At 42.0% G+C, this 9,562-nt stretch overlaps 1 non-coding gene across 1 annotated transcript; it reads right to left on the reverse strand.

The window, feature by feature from the left end:
• Positions 1-377: 377 nt before the first annotated feature.
• Trnav-uac lies at positions 378-448 on the reverse strand. The gene has a single exon. It is a non-coding gene; the product is annotated as a tRNA-Val (tRNA).
• Between the last annotated feature and the right edge of the window lie 9,114 nt (positions 449-9,562).

Genomic DNA, 9,562 nt, shown 5'->3' on the forward strand with positions numbered 1-9,562 from the left:
TTTCCTGCAATATAAGCTTTAGTTACATTAAACAGACCTGCCTACATTTTCACAATGAATAGAGTATATAAAGCAAATTATTTCCAAACAATTACCGTTATTTTTTATGGTAATAACAACGATAATAGTAGCTTTTTTGGCTCTGTTTAGTCAAACTGATACTTTCAAAATAAAACTGCGCAGATAAATGATGCAATTTTAACAGAATATAAGTGCACGAGTTCTACTTTCAGATAGTGACATATTTTATATTCATTTTAGTAAGTACTGTACTTATATTTTTATTTCAATATAATTTAATAACATTAAACTTTACGTACATATATATAATATAAATATTAATTTAATTTTAATAAACATTGAATCACAAAAAGTTCTTGCTCCGCCGGGACTCGAACCCGGATCTTTCACTTGTAGAGTGAATGTGCTACCATTACACCACAGAGCCCTTACTTTTTATGATTCGCCGTTTCTTTCACATATGTGTTTAAATTATTATTGACAGGTATTTGGTCTTAAAAACCACACAATCAATTATTCTACTTACAATATCAAATATAATGTTCATAATTTCCTTCACGCTAGCGCCAACAGTGGTTAGTTCTTACATTCGCACACAGTAAGAAGGATCACCTATATTTGGTCAAATACAACTAATTTTACCTACAATGTGACAAGTTTACGAGCCCCGCCAGTTTACGATAGCCACTCATTGTGATGTGTTGGCCGTGGGCTGTGAAATACTGTCGGCTGATCCTGTTGAAGTCGACCACGCGAGTTCCGTCTCTCACAGTCAACTCCTGAATGGGATTATCAGGCTCCAAGTCGTTATGGTGTGGGAGTGTCACGGTAAGACCATCTCGGTATTGGTGGGTCTAGCCGCGATTTCCTTCTCTAAGTGAAGATATATGTTCTTCTCCTCGCCGTCTGCTAAATCATTGCTTCCCGCAATTAGCACCTCGCAATGTGAGTTGTGTGTTGGGGAGGGCCTCAGGATGTTGAGCAGCTTGGCCCCGGGCTTGCAGATGCCACTCACAGTTGTTGCAGGAGCCACCAGTTTTCCCACCAGTCCGGCGAGATGACGAGCGTGGCTGTCACCACTTATCCCCACTGTTTTGAAGTGCACTAGAGTTTTTGGTGTTTGTGTTATCTGATTCCTCATGTTCTTGTTTTTTATTCGCCTGTTTTTGGGTTTATTAGGCTTATACTTCGTTGCAGAGTGAGTATTTTGTACCTTTTTGTAATTTTTTTCTTTTGCTGATTTTTTGTGTACAACCCTCATCCAAGGCTGTTCGCTCATGCTCTCGTCCTCGCAGGTGATACTTTGAAGTTTCAGGCACTGCTGTTCCGCTTCTAAAATATCAACCTCAACCGTCGGTCCGAGCAACTCGCACTGCACCACCGAGTCTGTAAGTTAGCCTGACGGTTGCGACGAAGATTCGTTCTGGACGGCAGAGTCCACTGTCGGAGCTCGGTCAGTCTGAGTAGCGCGATGTACCGGCACAGCAAAGTCCACCGCAGTAGGCAAATGATCCTCTGGTAAAGCGAGATACGGCTCGCACTGGACACCGCAGTTTACTGTCGCGGAAGCGCGGGCGGTCTGGTCGACGTGGGATGTGCTCACTTGAAATATTTGGTCCGTGAATTCTAGCAAACGAGTGTCCGACTCTATAGTATGATTGAGTAACTTTTGATATTCACTCTCCAGGCGCTCAATCTCTTTTCTGAGGCGAGAAATCTCCGCTAACGGGTCTTCAGGAATTTTGTTGGCTGCATCTAATTCTTGCCTAAGACCAGGCAGATCGTCAGATAGTGAGAGATCCGTGGCAGGTGTGCAACAGACGGTTATTGCACAGGAATCCAGCGCAGGTGGTGTACAAGGCACAGGAGGCACCGCAGGCGATGCAGCAGTCACAGTTTGGGATTTCAGAAGCAGTGATAAGAGGGTACGCATTGTGACAGGATGTATATATAAATTAAATTTGTATAAAGTGGCAATAGCCTAATTTAATTTCAATAAATATTGAATCGCAAAAAGTACTTGCTCCACCGGGACTCGAACCCGGATCTCTCACTTGCCGGAAGAATGTGCTACCATTACACCACAGAGCCCTCACTTTTTACGATTCTATTTTGTATTTGGCCGTTTTTTTTCACATATATGTTAAAATAACGAAACTAACAATATTTATTGAAATTAAATTACGCTATTGCCACTTTATACAAATTTAATTAATGTAAACAGAAGTCATTTGACAGGTATTTTGTCTTCCGATCATATGTTAGTTTCGTTATTTAAACACATATGTGAAAGAAACGGCCAAATACAAAATAGAATCTTAAAAAGTGAGGGCTCTGTGGTGTAATGGTAGCACATTCACCCGGCAAGTGAGAGATCCGGGTTCGAGTCCCGGTGGAGTAAGTACTTTTTGCGATTCAATATTTATTGAAATTATGTGTGTGTGTGTGTGTGTGTGTGTGTGTGTGTGTGTGTGTGTGTGTGTGTGTGTGTGTGTGTGTGTGTAATATAAATAAAATAAATAGATGGTTAAAATGCAATAAAATATTAATAACAGAAGTAGACCTCCCGCGGATCTGGCCGTAACATGGGCTCTTATGGAGTTATTCTGGACCAATGAGAGAGCAGCAATGGCGGCTAGGCCACGCCCCCTGCACCCCTTCCCACAACCACCATCGTCTCTGGATCAATGAGAGGGCAGCAATGGCGGCTAGGCCATGCCCCTGCCCCCACCCACCCCCTCCTACACCCCCTGTCACCTCCTGGTCCCTCCCCTAGCCAATGGGAGATTGTCTGGGAGGTACATTTCGGTGTTTCCTAACCACAGACTTCCTGTTTTCCGACGACTTATCTCAACCTAGACTTCCTGTTTGTCACACACCTCTGACTTTCTGTACTGCTTAACCACCCGTCCACAGGTCCCGTGTCGAAGCCTATTGACACTCACCTTTTTGAGTACCTGAGAGTCTTAACACCCGCACCCGCGTATCTGATGGCTCCTACAGGAGTCCGACACAGTCCTACTGCCTCCCGCACTCCGAGCCTGGCGTAATGCCCATACCCGGATTTTGACCGCCTAACCTTTACCGGCCATGCACGACATATTCCGTCACCCATCTTTTCGAGTACAGGAATGCATGAAAAACCGCACCCACATTTCTAACGGCCCTTGCCCAAACATTTCGAATGCCTCCAATACTCTTAACCACATATATTGCCCACACTGTTTATTTATAACACTCCACTCCAGGACCTAGCCACCCATCTATACCCCCGGTCTCTTACAGACCCACACCTGAACAGTCCCTCACAGGGTTCCAACTTATACCCAAATCGGTACTCTGATCGCCTATCTTTTATCGGATGAATGATGATCTTTTAACCGTGTACTCGTACCCTACCGAGACCCTACACTTTTCGATTGCCTCCAGTACTCCTACCCGAGCGTATCGCTCATATACCCGAATTTTGACCAATTTACAGTCCAATGTACCACATAGGCCTGCAATCGCCCGTTTCCCGGACCTACACCTGTATTTCTAATGGTCGCTACAGAAAACTCACACTATGCTATTACCTCTCATACCTCGGCTCTTAACCACGGATATTGCACATACTACGATTTCTAAATCCCCGACCTTTACGTGTGTATACGCCTACAGCCTCCCACCTCTCTCGTGTACCCAAGCGTCTTCGGCCCTCATCCGCACCCTACCGAGGCCCCACACTTTCCACTCCTAGTCAGGCATAAAGCCTATACCCAGATTTTTACAATTTTACCGACCAATGTACCACATAGGCCTGCAATAGTCCGTCTCCTGTACATGCTAAGACCTACTTTTCTAACGGATCCTGCAGAGGCTTCACACTTTCCTATTGTCTCCCATACCTCGGCTCTTAACTACGGATATTGCACATACTATGATTTCTCACTCCCTGACCTTTACGTGTGTATACACCTACAGCCTCCCACCTCTCTCTCTCTCTCTCTCTCTTCTCTTCTCTCTCTCTCTCTCTCTCTCTCTCTCTCTCTCGTGTACCCAAGCGTCTTCGGCCCTCATCCGCACCCTACCGAGGCCCCACACTTTCCACTCCTAGTCAGGCATAAAGCCTATACCCAGATTTTTACAATTTTACCGACCAATGTACCACATAGGCCTGCAATAGTCCGTCTTCTGTACATGCTAAGACCTACTTTTCTAACGGATCCTGCAGAGGCTTCACACTTTCCTATTGTCTCCCATACCTCGCTCTTAACTACGGATATTGCACATACTATGATTTCTAACTCCCCGAGCTTTACGTGTGTATGCGCCTATATCTCGTGTACCCTAGCGTCTTCAGGCCCTCACCCTCACACTGACGGGACAACAACACTTTCCAAATGCCTCCCGTACTCTTACCCAGGGGTATCACCCATACCCAATTTAGACCACCTACACATTACCGACTAGTATCCACAAAGTCCAACAGGCATCCATATAATATGTCGTACACCACGTCTCTTAGCCCTTACACATACTCCACGACTCCACACTCTAAAGTGTTTACTACGCGTAGCGTCACATTCGAAAATTGTCTTCCCACCATTAATACCCTGTACTGGTTCCCACACATATAGTTAACACCTTTACCGTATTAATCTCCATATACGAGTATTTACCGAGCACATCGCACAATCTTAGTTAGCCTTACCTTCGTAGGGTTCAAAACTTGCATTTCGTTCAATTTCTAACATACCGAGGTCCCCATTAAAAAAAACCAGGCCTAACACGGGACTCTCATTTTACTGACAAATATTCATACATTACCTGAAAGTGTAATGCTAATATTTACCGAGTACTTTCCCCAACAGGATATTCTCAGCCCGAGGTTCCTAGTCTCAAGCTAACAGCTTATAACACGAGGCGTACCTTCTGAGCGACTACTATTTGCCGATCAATGCCCGTGCATATGTTTCAAATACCTGGACACCTAATGTCTACGAAGTACTTCATATACTCTTATCCCACGCAACCCATCACGGGACCCTAATTTCTGTTACCTTTCACTTGGATGTCTATCACTTCATTCCGGGACCCAACTCTCAAGCAGACTTAAACCGGTAATTAAAAGAACCGTATTTCATTATTAACAAAGCACCATACATTTATTTCAACTACTGCTTAGACATTTAGTTTTCCATATTAATCAAGTATTTTGTTTTCACTTAACCCACGCCTCCCTTTACGGCACTCCAACTTTTTATCCACGTTAAATCCACCATCACTTTCTAATGGCCAGGCTCTCATTTTCATAATATCAAGCGGGCGTAGCTTAATACGGAATACCATCCCATACAATTTAAGCTTTACCGTGTGTAATTATATATGTCGCTTATACTTGGACATCTAAAGACCCATCATACCTCACTCTGGTTTCCTAGCTGTTCCCTTACTTTAATTTATTTATAAAGAGACGCATACAGAGGTATTAGTCCAATCGTCTCGAGACCGCGTTATACTAATGTTTATATTATAATCTATACTAGCACTTTATGAAATCTCGACCACAGTGACTTACCCATTGCACCGGCTCATGACACTGCTCGTAACGGACAGTTTGCGGTTTGCGGTTACCTGCATCCTCGGACTCTGATAATTCATTTTCTACAACAATATTAAAACTAATAACTATTATAACATCTTCAGTAACAGCACGGGATATCTGCCATCCTGAATACAGTCGGAATAATACATAGGTACTGCATTCGGTGTGTAATAAGTTTTAATTTTTCTCCCGAGTGTGATGTAAAGAGCTTTAACTTATTTATAGTCTATTTTCAAAAAAAAACGTATACCGCTTCGTATACTTTGAATTTAGTTAATCATACAGGATGCGATGATTGAGGTTTGCGGTTACATGTAAAAACCCAGACGAGTAACGGTACAGCTGCAACCGCAATTTTAAGAGACCTCATTGGTCAAAATAAGCGCGTCTCTGATTGGTCTAAAATAGCCGCCAAGCACTCTGATTGGTCGGTGTTCTACACAGGCGGCAGAGATTTCCCTGTCTCGCCAGTCTGGAGGTGGACGTCAAAGAGGTAAGACCTATGTCGCTCTGTTCCTTGATATTGCACAACATTGTGTATACAGAGTCGATATCAAGACAAGAAATTTTATAAAAGTAAATTAGCTTATAGGAGTTTTATTACATTTTCAGTTTATTAAGTGCTTGTACTTTATTTAGCGATCACAGACATTAAACTCCTTTACACTGTGTGTGTTTCTTAAAGTGTTTATACTATTGCTTCTTTAAATCTAATACAGTGTTATTGTGTTTTTATGAAAGTGAACAAGTTAATTCGTTGTGTTACTGTGTTTGTATCGTAGTGACAAATCCAACATAGATTTCATTAATTTATTTGTGTGTCGTATTTATAATCAAGTTTTGTGTAATTGATTTCGGTTATTACATCATACCACAGTGCACTGTAAAAAAGTTTACTGCGCATGCGCACCTCCTACACTTACTTAAATGCGTGACGTGGTCTTCTTGTCATTCTTAGACGTGACGTTGAACAGTCAACACCCATTCCAAAAGCTTGTATCAAAGCTGCTTGCTGTATTATTTTAGAGCTAATTACATACAACATGGATCCCGTAAAAGTTTTGCATACCGGTGAAACCTACTGTAGGAAGGTTTAGAACATATGGGTCAGAAACAGTTTTCAAGTTTAACCCAGTACCCGAAGGAGTGTCCGAACTTGATTGGATTAAAAAGGGTTTTGGGAGTATTGTCGAAAAGGCGAAAGCCGGTACTACCGAATATGACTACCTAGGCTTCACTTTAGATTCTCTGAAATTTTAGGACCAAAGATTCCGGATATATCGCTTATAGACCTGCAAATCAAGTTCACGGGGATATAATTTGGGATATATTTGGAAAACTTATCCAAAGTAATACGGATTCGATTAAGTCCATGGACACATTTAGAGTTAAGTGCACCCGCACCAATATTCCAGTAGGTAGTGGTGGCCTCAGAAGACCAGGTTTTGTACAATAATTTCCAAGAAGAATGTAAAGCACGTAATGGTATCGTAGTCATTAAGAATAGTGATAATCTGTGTCTGCCCCGAGCTATAGTGGTAGCAAAAGCCTATGCCAAAAAAGATCCTCAGTTCAAAGCAATAAGGCAGGACATGGGTAAGCGACAAACTTTTAGAGCCCAAAAACTGATGACTAAAGCCGGGGTCCAAATTTCTGAACAGGGAGCGGGGATCCCGAACTTAATAAATTTCAAGACCACCTCAAAAAGTACAATATTACAGTTTATAACTACGATAATAAGGGTCGAGATGTTTATTTTTCAGGTACTAACTCCGATGCTCAGTACAAAATAAACTTGCTGTATCACGAAAACCATTACAACGTAATAACTAGCTTAACTGCAGCTTTTGCATGCCATTTTCTATTGTGAAGCATGCCATGTCCCTTATGACCACAAAGCTGAACACAGATGTTCAAATATCTGTCCTGCATGTCAAACCGTTTCTCCACCCTGTAAAGAGGAGCATGGGGGAATTTTATGCCCTGACTGTAACATGACCATGAAAAATCAGATCTGTTTCGCAGCCCACAAGAGTCAACGATGCAAGTCCGGTAAAAAAATGTTTACAGTGCCAAAGGCTTGTCTTTCTCAACAGTCGTAAGTCAAAACACGTGTGCGGGGAAGTTTTTTGTAAAATATGTAACGATTTCATGCCCCCGAACCATCAATGTTACATGCGGGTCGACACAAACAAACCAAAAACCAAAGACTTTCTTTTCATTTTCTTTGATTTAGAGACCCGTCAAGATGAAATTTTAACGGAAGAATCTAGAGTTCATAAAGTTAAACCTTTGTGTTTCTCAACAATTTTGTTGGAAATGTATTAATGGTAAATCTTTGTGAAATGTGCAAAGACCGAACAAAGATCTTTGATAGTGATCCTGTGAATCAATTTATGAATTACGTAATGGAGGAGAGAAAAAAATTCAAAAAACGTATGTGTAATGGCTCATAACGGTCAGGGTTTTGATTTTCAATTTCTGTTAAAGTACGTTCTCGAACAAACAAAATTCACTCCAGAGCTAATTATGCGTGGCACTAAAGTCATTCTTATGGAACTGGATAACGTTAGATTTATCGATTCGCTAAATTATTTCCCCATGGCCCTCTCTGCACTACCCAAAGCCTTTGATCTCCCCCCGGAGAAGAAGAAGGGTTACTTCCCTCATCTTTTCAACACTTTGGCAAACCAAAATTATGTGGGCCCCATACCACCCAAGGAGTACTACTGCCCTGAATCAATGTTTGAAAAGACTTACAAAGATTTTGAAAATTGGCACAACGACCAACTTAACCAAAATGTAGTTTTTGACTTTCAAAAAGAGTTGGTCGAGTACTGTATCTCCGATGTGGAGATACTGGCGCAAGCGTGTATTAAGTTTAGAAACATGTTTCTGAAAGAATGTAATGTAGATCCATTCATGGAAGCCGTCACCATTGCCAGTGCCTGTAATTTGGTTTTTAGACGGAATTTTCTCAAAGCCAACACTATTGGTCTAGTCCCAAAGAACGGATACCGTATGGTTGATAACCAATCGCCTATTGCTTTACAATGGCTGAGCTGGGAGGAAGAACAGCGTAGTGTCCGCATTCAGCATGCGGGGAGGGACAGAGAAGTTAAAATCGAGGGATTAAAAGTAGACGGTTTTGACGGAGAAACGAATCTATGAATTTCAGGGCTGTTATTTCCATGGGTGCCCGAAATGTTTTCCATTTAATAGAGAAGAACCACTCAAAGAGGACCCTTCCGACTCCCTGCACTTAAGGTTCGAGAGAACCAAAGCTAAAATGGCTCGTCTCCGAGCATCTGACTATGAAGTAATTGAAATGTGGGAGTGTAAATTCAATCATTTAAAGAAAGAACAAAAATTGGATTATCTAAATTTTCTCCCCATTCTAAACACACTCCCACTCAATCCCAGAGAGGCCTTCTTCGGGGGCAGAACAGGCAATGCAAAATCTTATCACAAGTGCGAGGGACGGGGAAACAATTCAGTATGTAGACGTTTGCTCCTTGTACCCGTTTGTCAATAAGTTTTCTCCTTATGTTTTATCCCATCCAAAAATATATGTAGGGGACAAGGAGTGTAGAGAAAGAGGCATGGAGGCCGAAGGTCTCATGAAATGTAAAGTATTGCCTCCACTAAATTTGTACCATCCCGTCCTTCCAGCACGCATGAACAATAAATTAATGTTTGTTTTATGCCGTACATGTGGTCTAGAAATGCTAAACACAGACTGTAACCATAACATCGAAGAAAGAGCATTGACAGGGGACATGGACAATGCAGGAAATGAGAAAGGCCGTAGAGAAGGGGTATACCATTTTAGAAATGTACGAACTTTGGGATTATAAAATTATTACTTACGAAGACGGTGGTCTTTTTACGGATTTTATTAACAAATTTCTCAAGATTAAACAGGAGGCATCGGGCTACCCCTCTTGGTGCCTC

Source organism: Homalodisca vitripennis, chromosome X (genome assembly GCF_021130785.1).
Source record: "Homalodisca vitripennis isolate AUS2020 chromosome X, UT_GWSS_2.1, whole genome shotgun sequence".
NCBI classification, from domain to species: Eukaryota; Metazoa; Arthropoda; class Insecta; order Hemiptera; family Cicadellidae; genus Homalodisca; species Homalodisca vitripennis.